The 17,077-nt window shown below is 45.9% G+C and overlaps 1 long non-coding RNA gene across 1 annotated transcript in view; it reads left to right on the forward strand.

Annotated features, from left to right (window-relative positions):
• The window catches only part of LOC138929850 (uncharacterized), a 30,757-nt gene extending 18,452 nt beyond the window's left edge, over window positions 1–12,305 (forward strand). The window contains exon 2 of the long non-coding RNA XR_011446055.1: window positions 1,511–12,305. This is a non-coding gene — a long non-coding RNA (uncharacterized lncRNA). The remainder of the gene's footprint in view (window positions 1–1,510) is intronic.
• Window positions 12,306–17,077: the final 4,772 nt, after the last annotated feature.

Below are 17,077 nucleotides of genomic sequence, written 5' to 3' on the forward strand. Positions count from 1 at the left end.
TTCACACTCTTATGAGCCACGATTCTGCCTCAAAATTTGCAAGTTAAAAGCTCTGTTTCACGTAGTTTTGATTTCAGCTTGTGCCCCACACACCTACACCCATTAGCATGCATGGAGTTGATATAATTTTTAAATGTACTCCTAGGAGAGCAGGCCTCAGCTTGACCACTTGTGCTCTGCAGACTCTTTTTTAAAAAAATTATTAATTTTTATTGGAGTATAGTTGCTTTACGATCTTGTGTCAGTTTCTGCTGTATAGCAAACTGAATCATCTCTCTATATATACACATATATATAAGTGAAAGTTGCTCAGTCGTGTCCAACTCTCTGCCACCCCGTGGACTATACAGCCCATGAAATTCTCCAGGCCAGAATACTGGAGTGGATAGCCTTTCCCTTCTCCAGGGGATCTTCCCAACCCAGGGATCGAACCCAAGTCTCCCGCATTGCAGGTGGATTCTTTACCACTGGGCAACCAGGGGAAGCCCAAGAAGACTAGAGTGGGTAGCCTATTCCTTCTCCAGTGGATCTTCCTGACCCAGGAATCAAACCGGGGTCTCCTGCAGTGCAGGCAGATTCTTTACCAACTGAGCTACCGGGGAAGCCCACTATATACATATATGTATATATCTGCCCTCTTTTTTGGACTTCATTCCCATTTAGGTCACCAGACAGCACTGAGTAGAGTTCCCTGTGCTATAAAGCAGGTTCTCCTGAGTTACCTATATTCTACACGGTATCAATAGTATGTGTGTGTCAGTCCCTGTCTTCTAATTCGTCCCACATTCCCTTCCCGACCTTAGTGTCCTTGCATGTTGTCCATGTCCCTGTCTCTATTTCTAGCTTGCAGAGACGTTCATCTGTACCTTGACATATGTGTGTTAACAGAGTAGGCATATACCCTCAGAAAAGTATAATTCAAAAAAAAACCCCACATGTACCCCAGTGTTCACTGCAGCGCTGTTTATAATATCCAGAACGTGGAACCGACCTAGATGTCCACTGAGAGGTGAATGGATAAGGAAGATGCGGTACATATAGACAATGAAATATTACTCGGCCATGAAAAAGAATGGAGTGAGGTCCCTTGCAGAGACACGGGTGGATGCAACGGTGGATTCGCACACTTGTCAGAGGGCGAATGTCTTTCCTAGAGATCCTGCCAGGACAGGACCTCACCCCTGGGATTCTGGGGACAGGCACTTGGTTAGTTTTGCAATCAGACTTTTCCTCGATGCAGGGCATGCTATAGCTGAGAGAACTTAGTGAAACTTCCTGCATGTGTTCTCCTAGGAAATTTAAAGCAGAATGCTTACATTTCCCTCTCATACCAAGGGTGGCGGTGTTTTCTGGGAAAAAAAAAATGTGGGAAAATAAGAGTAGCAGAGAGATCAGTTTTCTGCTTCTCTGCTAACTGGAGCTTTTATTTTCTTCCTTTAATGTGGCTGCAACTTAATGCACGCTCTCGGATGTGACATGCGAACCCTCAACTGTGGCCCATGGGTTCTAGTTCCCTGACCGGGGATCGGACCTGGGCCCCCTGCATTGTGAGCGTCGAGTCCTAACCAGCGGGCTACCAGGGAAGTCTCTAAGTGGAGCTTTTGATAAATGAAGATTTAGCCTGAACCTTGTCAGCTCCCACAGAGGAGGGCTACCTTGCCTCGTTGTCAGTCTTTATCAGTACGTTGGGGTGTGTGTGTGTGTGTGTGTGGTGTGTGTGTGTGCGCAAGTGTTCACATATACACATTTGGGGAAGGTGAGTTGAGCTACCATCTCATTTTCCACTTGCCAGTCACAGAAATGCCGTCACGCCGTTGGGTTTGCGCTAATCTCTCCACTACCAGTGGTCAGGCTTTAAGAGAGGGATTCTCTGTTTGGGAATTCAACACAGCTCAATTGAGTTTCAGCTGGTGTTCCCTTGGGCGGAAAGACGAAAATAAGGTTAATTACAGAAAGCTCCAAAATTCTTTTCTTAAGTAATGCCAGATGGGTTTCCCAGGTGGTGTTAGTGAAGAACCTGCCTGCCAATGCAGGAGCTCTAAGAGATGAGGGGTTTGATCCCTGGGCCGGGAAGATGCCCTGGAGGAGGGCATGGCAACCCACTCCAGTGTTCTTGCCTGGAGAATCCCAGGGACAGAGGAGCCTGGCGGGCTACAGTCCATGGGGTCACAGAGAGTCGGACACGCCTGAAGCGTCGGAGTACACACACACACAGTGCCAGGTGAACAGTGAGGAAACAGCATCAGTGAATATCGCATCACGGTTTGTCACTAGTTTTTCTGCTGGGTTAAGACTATATCACTGTCAAGCTGACAGTCTTTTTTCATCCTGGTTTCACGAGGGTCAGAGTCACCCGCACGGGACAGGAGCTGTCAGAAGGTCGTGGCTGTGGGTCTGAGAATCATGGCTCAAGATCCCTTTGAGATGGTTAGAAAGTGGGAACTGACTGGTACCCCCGACCTGATTCAGGTCAAGTACGACAGGAGGTGGGGAGAGAAGAGTAGCCTGGACACAGGCAGGTGGAAGGAACCGGGGGGAGGGTGGCTTGTGGAAACCCCACGGGTGGTAGAGCGCACAGACCCAATGCCCCCGCGGTGATGCTTTGATCTCTTTGAGAGTCATGCTCACGGCCTCCCCAAGTTTTCCAGGAGAGATGCACATGCCTCCACGAGGGCCCCAAGGCTTCTCCTCAACCCTGGGGAGAGGGGTTAAGAGAAAGATTGAGAAATAGATCAACAGAGTCTAACCTGCAGACCTCTTGGGGGTTGCTGAAGCCTGGTGGCCTCTCTCCCGACCTGCTGCTGTAGGCCGTGGACAGACCATCCCAGCAACCCACTCAGTTCCCTGGAGCAGCCTTCCTGGCCTCCAGGGACACTCCCCACCCAAGTCCTCTGCACCCATGCCACCCCTGAGGCCCACAGAGGCCCCACTGCACAGAAGCAGTGCCCCCTCTTTCAGGCCCCGCCCCATCCTGCCTTGTCCCCCCCTGCCCCCCGTCCCCTGAGGCCATGCAAGAGTTTCCAAGTCCATGCTCGCTGGAGCCACCTATTCTGTGTAGCTGTTGTGTGAATCCTTGCAGGCTGACCCTCTGTCCTGAAGGCAGGGAGATTCGGGAGAGAGAGAGAGAGCGTTCAGTCTGGCCTGGGACGTTGCTGGGATTTGTTCAGTGTCAGCTGGGTCTCTCTGCAAGGGTTTCATTATTTTTTTTTTTTTTTCAGGAAGAAAAAAAAGTTGAGAATTTTTTTTTTTTTTTAAGAAATCTTTAAGAAAGATTCTCCAGGCAAGAATACTGGAGTGGATTGCCATTTCCTCCTCCAGGGGATCTTCCCGACCCAGGGGTCGAACCCGCATCTCTCAGATCTCCTGCCCAAGGGAACACCAGTTTAAAACTCAACCACCTTTCTCGGCGTGAATATAAAAGACACAGGGGTGATGCAGTTATGGATCATCTTGGCCCAGCTGCGTGTGTCAAGGTGCAAACAGCTATTTGCAAAGGTGAGGACCAGAGAAAGATGTCCTGGGTCGTAAGGGTGTCGCCTGGACTGTGCACACGCATGTAAGGCTGGACGACCCGGCTCTTCACACCCAGGAAAACCTGCTGGTGCATCTGGGCAACGCTGCTTGTGGCCGGCACTGGGTGGGGGAGGGGGGCTTGGGAAGAATAGACCACGATTCCGCAAACAGTGTCTCTTTTATCCTGCACTGTGTTAACACTTACAGACTCCAGTGTAGGAAATGGAAGTCAGAAGTCACGTTTTTGCCCAAGGCAGGTCTTTGGCAGATGGTCCTTGTACGGATGGATGGATGTGGAGGAATAGCTGAGCAAAGTGTAGTCCTGTGATGAAGTTGTTCTGGTGGGACCAGAAGCAAGGGTAGCCCCCAACCCCAACCCCACATCGTGCCAGTGAAGGCGGATGGCCCTTCTCCCAGGACAGAAAGGTTTCCCATCTCCAGTGGACCCCGAGAGCCGCAGACCCAGGGTCTGAAGTTAGAAGTGAGAGGAGAACCGTCCGCTCCCTTGAGTGGAGGATTCCTTCCTGTTTGTGACTTTGTGAAATCCTGGGGACAGAGACATGCTACAAGGGGGACGTTCACTGGATCTTTACAATATCATCGCAGCACTGTTTATAATAGCTAGGACGAGGAAGCAAGCTAGATATCCATCAGTACATGAATGGAAACACACTGAGGAAACCAGAGTTGAAAGAGACACGTGTACCCTGATGTTCATCGCAGCACTGTTTGCAATAGCCAAGACATGGAAGCAACCTAGATGTCCATCGGCAGAGGAATGGATAAGGAAGTTCCATTCCATACACAATGGAATACTACTCGGCTATGAAAAAGAATGCATTTGAGCCCATTCTAATCAGGTGGATGAAACTGGAGCCTATTATATACAGAGTGAAGTAAGTCAGAAAGAAAAACACCAATACAGTATAGTAACACATATATATGAAATTTAGAAAGACGGTAACGATGACCCTATACGCAAGACCGCAAAAAGAGACAGATGTGAAGAACAGACTTTTGGACTCTGTGGGAGAGGAGGAGGGTGGGATGATTTGAGAGAATAGCATTGAACCATGTACATTATTTACCATATGTGAAATAGATCACCAGTCCAAGCTCGATGCATGAGACAGGACACTCACAGCCGGTGCTCTGGGACAACCCAGAGGGATGGGGTGGGGAGGGAGGTGGGCAGGGGGTTTGGGACGGGGGGGCGGGCCACATATAAACTCGTGGCTGATTCATGTACATCAAAAACCACCACAGTATTGTAAAGTAATTAGCCTCCAATTACAGTAAATAAATTAATAAAAAATATTCTGTTTTTTAATTGCAACTTTGCAAACAAATTTAACAAAATTGATTAGAGTGTTTGGCTGTGTTGGATCTTCATTGGGCTTACTTGCTCTATTAGGGATCAAACCCACGTCCCCTGCGTTGGCAGGCAGATTCTGTACCACTGGACCACCCGGGAAGTCCCAGCTACTTTGATAAAGGAACCCCAGCTGAAGCAGTCAGCTCCACACAGCCAAACAGATTTAACCTGCAGTAAAGCGAGGTGTTGGCACTCTAACCCCTTGCTCCGAGCCCGTGACCCCTGAGATGACGCACTCAGGTCTGCGTCATTTCCAGCTTGTTACTTGAGTCGTCTTTGGTCGCTGGAGGCCCCATCCTTCCTGCTTAGATGCAAAGACCCTAAGGGTTTCTCCTTCACAGGCCCCAGTGCCTGCTGAAGATAAGGCTTGCCCAGGACACACGTGTACACATTATCTTTGTTTTCTTCCTGGAGGTTAAGTAGCTTGTTTGCAGGGGGCTCCTTTTTCAAGGAAAGTAAGAAAGCTTGAGTCCGGCTTCATTCATTTCACAAGCACTGTGTGAACACGTGGACGGGTAGGTCGGTCCCCCATTCTTTGTTTCTGGATACACATGTGTCCCCAGAGTACTGCTTGACTTAGACCCGACTGATGATCCAAATGGTTAGCATTTTTTAAATTTAATTAATTAATTAATTATAATTGGAAGCTAATTACTTTACGATATTGTGGGTTGTTTTTTTTTTTTTTTTGCCAATCATTGGCATGAATCAGCCATGGGTGTATACATGTGTCCCCCAAATTAGCAAGGAAACACACTGTTTAGATGATATGATGGACCAGTTAGACCTAATTGACATCTACAGGACATTTCACCACAATGGGTTATTTGACTTGTCCGTTCTAAGGAGCTTTCTTATGGGCCTGGTGACGGGACACAGTGCTGAAGTATAACTGTGTCATAATTCCTTCCACAAGGGAAAGGGGGGCCCCAGAAGGGCGTGGCTCCAGTCAGTGGAAGAGTCTGTGGACAGTCTGGCATGAGTAGCAGTGGCCTCCACCCCTTGTGTGAAGATAATACTTATCTGCTTGCAGTTACGGCCTCTTACGTGCTTCGCATACTCAGCGTGTAGTCGGTATTTGCAATGTGTCTGAAGTTCCTCAAGATTCTTGCGTGAACCAGAGTGTGGCAGAGAGAGGTGTGCTTGGAGAGCTTTGCAAATTTGCATCCTGGGGACACTTCAAAGCCTGGTAGTCATAGCTCCCATCCACGGCGACTTGAAAGGGTCCCTGTGTTTCTTTTACATCCATTCGCTGGGGATTTGGTTTACATATCATGACTGCATAGAGTTCCAGGGATCTCAGATCTTTGAAATGAAAATGACGGAATAACATTATATTTTAATGTGGTCAAGCGCATCTGACTCTTTGTGACCCCATGGACTGTAGCCCACCAGGCTCCTCTGTCCATGGGATTCTCCAGGCAAGAATACTGAAGTCGGTTGCCATGCCCTCCTCCAGGGGATCTTCCCGACCCAGGGATCGAACCGCGTCTCTTATGTCTCCAGCATTGGCAGGCAGGTTCTTTGCCATTAACGCCACCTGGGAAGCCCTGATTTGTAACATTGCTCCCATTTATTGACACGTGGTTTGTTTGGTGAGCAATGAACAAGCCTAAACCTTCTCTGCATCGGAATCTAGAGGATTCACTTTTATTAGATAACATACAACTCTCCTTCCAGACCTCCTGGTTTCACAAAATAAGCCGAATTTTTCTCCTTTAGCAGAATATTCAGAAACAATATCTGATCTTAGCAAGTTCAATATGGCCAACACGTGGCCCTGCCGTAGTGCTGAGACCTAAGGATACATTATTTTAATGGTTTCATTTAAAAATGGTATTTTCCCAGGTGTTTGAAAGTCAGCAGTCCTATTACATAAGTCAACACAGGTTCACAAACATGATCGTATCTTGAATTCTTTTGCCGCCTTGCAAGATAAGTCTCGTAAGATTAGCTGTGGGCTTAAGTAAATACTCATAGTAATACTGTATTACTTTATAGATTTGTGTCAAATGTCCCGAATAGTTTTAGTTGCTAATGGAACAAACACTAGACGCGCAGGTATGTGTTCCATGGCAGACTTCGCTCTGAGCCTCTGGCAGTAAACTGCTGGGAAGTTTCTGGGCATTCCAGGGGACTCTAAATGCCCTGATTTCATTCCAATGCGGTTTTGCTGGTTTTTCCAAAAGATTACAAGCAAGAACCAAGTATGCAGGAAGCAAGACTTGGACAGTGCTTGTATTCTTGTGTGAATAATGTTAGACACGAAAAGATGCCTGTAAAAGTGGGTTACAGACAAAATCCTATCTGTAGTTTATACATACAACCACACACACGTGTACACATACATACACACACATATGGATACATATCATTTCTGGGATTTTATTTACATATGTATTTTGATCCCTGGGTCTGGAAGAGCCCCTGGAGAAGGGAATGGCAACCCACTTCAGTATTCTTGCCTGGAGAATCCCATGGACAGAGAACTACAGTCCACGGGGTCTCAAAGAGTCGGACACAACTGAGCAACTAACAGTTTCACTTTTTTGTTTATGTATAACATTTATATATATAATCACATGCATGTTATATATATGATGACATATGATCTCATCTATATAAATATATAATATTAAAATAGACAAAAACCAGTGACGATTGCAAGGCAGCTGTTTTTCCATCTCCAAGACCTTGCTGAAAGATCAGTAGGCCCTGTGTTTGTAATTGGCATCGGCAGAGGTCAGATCTTTATGATTCTGTGTCCCTTGTTTCAGGCTGCGTTCTCAGACTCCAGGCCACGTCACTTGTACTGAACGCAGTGATGAACGGTGGTGTGGAGTGTGGTTTAGCCTTTCCCGTCTTCCCACTTCAATTATAGAAGTGAATTGTAGAAGTGAGTTAAAGCAGCTTTGAAACAGTGCTGGTTAAAATTCTGACGTCTGAATATGATTATCCCGAAAATCAAATGAAAGCCTCAAAGACCTGCATCAGTCCAGTCCTTAGAAAGGCTGAGATGGCCGTTGAGAACGGATTAGTCCTGTTCTTTTAAAATCTGGGGATAAACTGCCATTTGACTTTTTAAGTTATTCTCCAGGAAGGTAATTGTCAATAACTGCCTAGCAGTTTATATATATATATATATTCAGTTCATGTTGACCTTACAGAATGTTGTTAGTAAGAACAACTTTGAATATCATTTGACTAATGACCAAGGTGAGGAGGGCATGGCAACCCACTCCAGTATTCTTGCCTGGAGAACTCCGTGGACAGAGGAGCCTGGCAGGCTATACAGTCCGTGGGGTCGCAAAGACTCGGACACAACTGAAGCAGCTTAGCACGGTGACCAAGGTAAGAATGAATGATCTTCTATCAGTGTTTTCGTTTTGTTCATAAGCTCCATAACACTGTACGCTTTCGAAGGTTATTTATTGTGTTTTGCGTCAGTTTAAAGAGTATATACAAATGCTATTCTGAACGATAGTGGTGGTGGTTTACTCACTAAGTTGTGTCTGAGCCTAGCGACCCCCTGGACTGTAGCCCACCAGGCTCCTCTGTCCATGGGATTCTCCAGGTAAGGAGTGGGTTGCCGTTCCCTGCTCCAGGGGGTCTTCCCGACCCAGGGATGGAACCTGGGTCTCCTGTATTACCAGGTGGATTCTTTTTACCAGCTGTGCTACCAGGGTCTTCTCTTAGTTCCTTCAGGCTGTTACAATAGAATACTACATTCTGAGCAGCTTATAAACCATGGACAACTCCTTCTCACAGTTGTGGAAGCTCTAAGTTCCAGATCGAGGCAACAGTGGATTCTGTATCTGGTGAGAGCCCGCCTCCTTCCTGGTTCATAGACGGTCCGCCTCCTTCCTGGTTCATAGACGGTCCACCTCCATCCTGGTTCACAAAGGGATTTAAAAGCATGTGGCTGATTATCTGGGAAAACGTTACATAAATTGTTTCCTCAGTGTGAAAAAGGGAGGGCTTTTTAACAGAGTTGGTGTTCATTAATTCATGTATCCGTCTTACAAAGAATATTTGTTAAGTGTCTACTGTGTGCCAAAGATTGGGGTCATCCCTGGGTGGGGGGGAGGAGTGAATGGTCATTTCCTCCCTTACGGAATGTGTATTCTTTGGTTAAGCACATGATTTGTGAAAAGTGAGCCGTGACACACGTTAAGCACATGATTTGTGAAAAGTGAGCCGTGTGCCTTGTTACTGGACATGAAGGAGTAACTCACATGACACAGACGTGGGGAATCAGTGTTCCTTTCTCCGTGAGAGAGACCCTTGAATCAAGGTCGGAAGGAGGTAAGTGAAGACTTCTGTGTCAGACCAAGTCATCTAAGCCACTTCCTTAATCACAGAGATGTACACAGTGAGGTCCTAACAGCTGGGGACTGAGGCTTCAGTTTCCCAGCTCCATTTCCAGCTCAGTTTCTTCCCATCACATCCTGTTTTCTCGCCCAACCTACTCAGTATGGGAGAAACGGTTTAAAATGCATTAGATTGCTATTTGTCTTAAGCTTTGCTCATCACATTTGCTTTTCTCCCATGTAGATTTAATTCATGGGTGTTTATCTCTTGATTGAAGTAAACTATTTTGTTCAAAGTCAATTAACGAAATCTTTTTAAGGAAAAAATAATTCTCTCTATACCATTTTCTATTACTTACTGCTAACCAGTTAAAGCAGTAAAGGAAAATGTATACCCTTGTAAAAAAAAAAAATAATCACAGCTGAGAATGAATTTGACCTCCCGAAATACATTTTAGGATGCTTAAGTATATGGGATAGCTCTTTTTCATTCCTGACAAGAACAAAGACAGATTTATCTAGAGATTTCTTAGAGCAACATGCTCTTCGGGGCAAAAGTAGCAATGAGATTGAAAACCCACAACACAAAACAACAAATTAAAAAGGTTGCAGTTAGCCCATTGTTTTCAAGATAGAGCATCTTAAAATATCATCCACGATACTAGAGAGTTAGGCATCTGTTGTGCTGAATGATTTTGGTTCTTCAATGAAAGCATTTATAGTATAGACATGAAAACAAGCTTGAATTGTAAAAACTGAAATTCTTAAAAACGAAGTTTATAATTGAGCTTTGGATCCTTCCATCCATATGAACGGTAAACTAAATGAATTTGAATGATAAGTGAAAAGAAAAAACAAAGATATGCTGAGTGTGTTATATACTCTTCCGTCATGGTGAGTTGTTTCTAGAGAATGAATGAAGAGGAAGGCAGATTGTACTACTCCTGTTTCTAGACTGACTTTTGTAGTGTATGTGGTGAGCTTTTGCTCTGCTAGCATTTTGTTGGGAAGTAATGCTGAAATGGTCATGCATCTGAAGTGGGCATGTATGTATGGAGTCATGTATGGATGTGAGAGTTGGACTGTGAAGAAGGCTGAGCACCGAAGAATTGATGCGTTTGAACTGTGGTGTTGGAGAAGACTCTTGAGAGTCCCTTGGACTGCAAGGAGATCCAACCAGTCCATTCTGAAGGAGATCAGCCCTGGGTGTTCTTTGGAAGGAATCATGCTAAAGCTAAAAGTCTAATCCTTTGGCCACCTGATGCGAAGAGCTGACTCACTTGAAAAGGCCCTGATGCTGGGAGAGATTGAAGGCAGGAGGAGAAGGGGACGGCAGAGGATGAGATGGTTGGATGGCATCACTGACTCAGTGGACGTGAGTTTGAATAAATTCCCGGAGTTGGTGATGGACAGGGAGGCCTGGCGTTCTGCGGTCCATGGGGTCGCAAAAAGTCAGACACAACTGAGCGACTTAACTGAACTGAACTGACGGAGTGGCCAGATAGCTCATCAGTGTTCATTCTTAGCAGGACCGTGTTTCCATCCCAGTGTTCTGCGGTAATGCCCAGATCACACATGGCCTGAATGTTCGAGTCCCTCTGCATCAAAAGAGCGTTTCTTTTGCCCCTGCCTAGGAACTGTCTGGGTGCTCTTCCAGAAAGTCAGTTTATTTCCACTGGGTAGGACATGAAGGGAACTAAAGCATACCATGCTCTGTAGCTCAGGGGCAAGGTTGGCCTGACCTTGAGGCCTGGATCCTGATGGTGCCCGCGGGCATCTTCAAAGGCCAGGGCCGCCCTGGTTGGGACTGGGAAGTGGTCTTGCTACACGTGCCGCGTGGGTCAGTGGCCTCCCATTAAACGGGCTCTAGTCCCAGGACTCAGCTGCCTGTCAGGCTCCTTGTTCAGAAAGAGGGCTCTAATGGAAACCAGTAGGACCAGTTTAGAGCCCAGCTCTGCATCACCCCTCGGCCTGGGTCTCATAAGCCTCCCATCTTCCCTCCTTCTCCCTGGTTGGAGCAGCCTCCTTGGGGACGTATCATTAACCCCCACTGAGTCCTAGAAGTTCAAGCCAGGAATCCGAAGATGCTTCCTCCTATGGGTTTCTGGGAGATGAGAGAAGGGAAGAATTGGAGCTTGTCTGTCCCGGGGGGTCACACATTTACGCCGCGTCTCTTCCAGAACACTGGGCTTGTGAATGAGACCACATGCCCATTTGGAGATTCTGGAGTCTGCCCCCCACCACCCCCCACCACCGCTGATCTGTGGGAACACTTTCTAACTCGGTCCTCAGAGGAGGCGGAGAATACAGAGCTGACGGACTTGTGTCAGCCGTGGGCTACGTCACCCTCATCCTCACCACAGCCAGGGGCGATGTCTCCTGAAAACTTGATAGGCTTGGTGCTAGCATAGATTAAGCTCTGAGTTTGCTGCCCTGAACAGTATCAGACCCCGAGTGCTGAAGCACAGCCCTCTGAAAAGCTGCCCACAAGGGTGAGTTATACGATAAAAATGCATTGAAACGGCTCTGAAAGACCTCCTACATGGATGGTCATATCAGAGTCGAGTCTGCGTGCAGGTTCCTATAAGTCATGTGTCTTCAACAATCTCGAGGTTCACTTTGCCCTCATACAACTCTACGTAGAGCAGAGATTAATTGCTTCCAGGAGGCGCTTTTCCCAAATAGTTCCCAATAGGAAAGGGGGGCATTTGAAACCCCCACCAGACAGCTTGCAATTTGTCGTGAAGTGTTCATTCCGGTGGTACCAGCTGTTGTACATTAGACATTTTCACACTGCAGACAGCTCAGGAATGACATGTGGATGGGGATCGAACGTGGTGTTTGATCTCTGGTTTTCTAGGAGAGGAATTATCACGGCCTTTCACTGGGATTGCACTTGGGGAGTGAGTCAGCTTTGAGTCAAGAAAAACAGACTGAGCTGAGAGTCTAGAATCTGAAAAGCATGACTCCTGGAAAGTGTTGATGTCTCTTTGTAATAACATCTCGTTCAGTTCGTGTTAAACCTTCCCAAAAGGGCGAGGAGAAGGACACAAGCAGAGAAAAGCCCACTTTTATCAAACTTCAGGTTTAAAAAAAAAAAAAAGAAAGCACAATTGTTTAAAGTTTGAAAATAATAATCTGTGGATTAGCCAGGATTGGGTGTGATGCTGTTTTCATTGAGTCAAGGATGGGGCCTGCGTATGCACTGCCATCAAAGAGCTCACATAGTCTGTTGCAGAAAAGACACATTGCTGGGAACTCTTGTTAATTTGTTGGTTCGGTATTTGTAGATTTGCAGCCCCCAAATTAGTCCTTGCCGTGTGATGACAGTCATCCATGGACATGCACAGTGGGGGAAATTTTCAGTTCACTGTCAGTGGACCCACAGCAGCAGCCTTGTGTGCAGTTCGTTTAAATAATGTGTCTTCACTGATCTTGGGGTTCACTTGGCAACCGTGCTCCTAGCTGAGGGCAGGCCTCTGCCTTCCTGCTTTATCTCTCTTCCTCAAAACAGGAGTCCTTCACCTGGTCTGAAAAGCTGCTTGCGTTTTTGTGCTTTTGGTTCATGATTGCACCACTGAAAATAACTGGGATGTGGTACTAAACTACGGAGGTAGTTAAGATTGCCACGTCTCTTATGGAGCAAATAAATAGATATGCGATAAGCTTTATTCAGGGACATTGCGTGATGGGTCTGGGCATCAGCAGATGTATCAGCAGTATATATTCAATACGGTGTCTGTAAACAGTGCTGAGTTGCCTTGTCGAGTCCAGCTCTTTGCAACCCCATGGACCATGGAGTTTCCCAGACAAGAATACTGAAGTGGGTAATAACCATGTCCTCCACCACAGAATCTTCCCCATCCAAGGACTGGACCCACATCTCCTTCATTGCAGGCAGATTTTTTTTTTTTTTAACTAGTGAGCCACTGGGGAAGCAGTTATGCGCCAATCAGTGGATTAAAATGTTGTGCCCGGAAGCCCATAGGCACCTAACCCTGTGTTTCCTCTAGGAGCCAGTGGTTCTGTATTAACTAACTCAATACGTGTGGTGATGTTCAGGACAATGCCCCCAGAGATAATGAGGACTGACTCTGTATGTGTGTGTGTAAAAGTGTGTGTGTGTAGGTACAAGCATGTTACTGTGCTGCAGGCGACATGCATAGGTGTCAGGGGAAGACACGAAACCACCACACCCAGAAAAGGAACGGGTCTGTGAGGCCCCTTCAGGACCGCTAGAACACAGCTGGAGAATCTGGTCTGCTTTGCTTGGTGGCCACAGCCTCCCTGTAGTCTGATTCTTCCACCTCCTGAGAAGTTGCTTGAAGAGTAACCCTTGTCTGCATAGCTTTGATCTCAGTTCAGTTCAGTCGCTCAGTTGTGTCCAACTTTCTGCGACCCCTTGAACTGCAGCACGCCAGGCCTCCCTGTCCATCACAAACTCCCAGAGTTTACTCAAACTCATGTCTGTTGAGTCGGTGATACCATCCAACCATCTCATCCTCTGTCATCCCCTTCTCCTCCTGCCTTCAGTTTTTTCCCCAGCATCAGGGTCTTTTCCAATGAGTCAGTTCTTCCCATCAGGTGGCCAAAGGATTGGAGTTTCAGTTTCAGCTTCAGTCCTTCCAATGAGTATTCAGGACTAATTTCCTTTAGGATGGACTGGTTAGATCTCCTTGCAGTCCAAGGGACTCTCAAGAGTCTTCTCCAACACCACAGTTCAAAAGCATCAACTCTTCAGCACTCAGCTTTGTTTATAGTCCAGCTCTCACATCCATACACTTTGGTCTGTTGACAGCTAAACAATAAAAAGGAGATTGGTAATATTCCCTTGGATGCTATCATGCCAAAGGTTTTACAGAGTCGTAGACTTGTTTTGGAGGGGAGGCCTTCTGAAAGATATCCTAAGTGCCAAATCTGACCAACATCAGATGGGTCTCATTTTTAAACTATGAATGCAGACAGCCAAACTAAACCTTGGCTCCCAGAAACTTGTTTCCTTTGTTCCAATGGTTCCCTTTGTCTAATAAATTACCTGACCAAGAACCAGAAGGGTGCTTTGAAAATATATGTTGGGAGGGAGGAGGAGAGGGAAGACTCAGCGGAACACAGAGGTGTTTCGGGGCAGTGAGTTGATTCCTTGTGATCCCATGATGTGGCAGGAGAAGAAGGGGATGACAGAGGATGAGATGGTTGGATGGCATCATCAGCTCGATGGACGTGAGTTTGAGCAAGCTCTGGGAGGTGGTGAAGGACAGGGAAGCCTGGCGTGTTGCAGTCCACGGGGTCACAGAGAGTCAGACACGACTGAGCGGCTGAACAAGAAAAATGTTGCCTACATGTCATTATACGTTTGTCCAAACCTGCAGTCTGTACGGCACTAGGGGCGAACCCTAATGTAAGCTATGGGCTTGGGTGATAATGGCTCAGTATAGGTTCATGAGTTTCAGCAGACATACCTCTCTGGTGGAGGGCATTGATTTTGTTGACGGGGCTGTGGGGGGTGGATGGGGGTGGTATGTGCCTGCGCGGTGACAGGGAGTGTATAGGAATTGTCTGTACCTCCTGCTCAGTTATGCTGTGAAGCTACAGCTACCCTAAAAGGAAAGTCTAAGATATATAACATACTTACATACATGCATAGGTGAGGTCAGGCTACTTTCTTGTTTATAAGTGTTCCATTATTCCTAAAGGACGGTGTGTCCTCCTTGGCATAAGCTGGCCAAAGGTCAACCAGACCACATCTTTGGTCTCTTTCCTGCTATCATTAGCAGACACAGGTTCGAGTGTTGTGAGACGTGACGCTTGAGTTACGTTTAAAAAGAATATTAAGCTGCAAAATCTGAATTTAGGTGCAGGGTCTTAGGGTACGAGGGAGCTTCGAAGGATTCATTAGTTTTACAGCCAATTCGTAGACGGTGATGGTGGGAAGTGTTGAGGGCAAGGGGAGAAGGGGGCGGCAGAGGATGAGATGGTTGGATGGCCTCACCGACTTGATGGACAGGAGCTGGTGAAGGACAGGGAAGCCTGGCGTGGTGCAGTCCACGGGGTCGCAAAGAGTCGGACACGACTGAGTGGCTCAACAACAAGAGCACAGCAAATTCAATATCAGGCATTAATCCAGCAATGCCAAACTGGCCTCCGTTTTGTACATTAAGGAGGCCAAACCCACTCCCCACTCAGAGTGCTCTTATTAGCTTGGTGTTGGATCCTTCTCATTCCTCATCCACTGAAACTGTTAGTCTTTTCAAAGCGATGGAGCCAGGGTAAAGATTCTACAGCACTGGAACACCACCCTATTGTATTACTTTGTTTAATACTGGCTGGCTCAGGGATTGCCTTCTGTTACCTTCCATTCGTTAGGTTACGTCCGTTACCTTATGGTACAGATAGTAATTTGAAGTAGTCAAATACAGGTTGAATAAACACAGGAAGGAACCTCCCTGTGCTTAAAATAAAGAGGATATCCTGACAGTGTGACATGCCGGAAGAATGATTGAATCAATGAACATAGGACTGTACTTGTACTGAAAGAGCATGTCCTGACAGTGTAGCAGGCCAGGAAAATGAGTGAATGAATACAGAAATGAACTCCCCTGTGCTGGAAATAAAGAGCCGATCATGACAGCGTTATGTGCTGGAAACCTGAGGATCAGACGTGGTAAGTTAGTAAACACACAGATGAGAACGGTCATGGCGGCAAAGTTAAAGCAATGAGATTGTCTCCCTACTGCAGAAAAACACACATCTGGAAAGGACAGCTTACGCATTTCTTAATCTGAGCGTTGATGAAGCTCACCTCATTGTTAGGTGAGGCGGTGAAACAACAGAAGCTCCTCTGAAGCACAGTCAGAATAAAGAGAAGTGTTTGGTTACCGCCAAAATGTTTAAACAGCGTCACAAAACTGCTAGTCGCTGAAACCTTATAGAAAAGTCTAAAAAAAAAAAAGGGTTTGGAAAAAAATCCCTTGGGAAAGATACTTACATAAAAAGGTTTTCTACATCCAAATAGCACTCAGAAAAAAAATGAATTAGAAATACTGCATTCACAATAGCACACAAATCATTACATTCCCAGGAGTGGAATGGCATAAAAGGACTGTGAATGAAAAAGATGAAGAAACCATAAAGCTAAAAAGAAAATTATAGAGTGCTTCACAAAACTGGATGCGTAAATTGTCATTGAGGCAGCTCAATACTATAGAAATGTCGACACTCTCCAAGTCACTTTACAAAAATTCAAGCCCAATCCATTGGTTGACTTTTCAACTTTATCCCGTAATGAAAGAGTAGCCAGAAAGATACTGAAGAGAGAAATGGTGAGATAATAGACCATATAGGACTAGACAGTGAAAACAGTGACAAACGTGCTGGAGTAGAGACGTTAAAAAAAAAAAACCAAGGGTATGATAACACGGAAGCCAGAGCTTGTAAAGCTAACATCCCAGATCTCTCATGCAGAGATGGATCATTCTGATGAAAGCTAGATATTAGCTGTGACACTCCACACAGCATCATAGGTAGACTTTTAAAACTGACATGTAGTGAACACAACTGTTACCACACACACACACACACACACACACACACACACAAAGAGAAAAATCCTATGTGTGACTTCTGTAATGCTCTGTTGAGGAACGTGTTCTCAGCTGTGACAATTAGAAAGGAAAAATGTGAAGGAAAACCTTGATATGGTATTTATTTTGCACGCAAAATGCACTACATAAAAATCCAAATGACACTTACCTGGAAAGAAATGGTCATACATCAATAGGCAAAAAAAAAAAAAGAGAGAATAAAAAAAAAAAAGAGAGAATAGTATCTCTTATTGAGCCCCTCAAAATAGCCTTCACAACTGTCATAACAAAAATTAATA

Source organism: Ovis canadensis, chromosome Y, assembly GCF_042477335.2.
Source record: "Ovis canadensis isolate MfBH-ARS-UI-01 breed Bighorn chromosome Y, ARS-UI_OviCan_v2, whole genome shotgun sequence".
NCBI classification, from domain to species: Eukaryota; Metazoa; Chordata; class Mammalia; order Artiodactyla; family Bovidae; genus Ovis; species Ovis canadensis.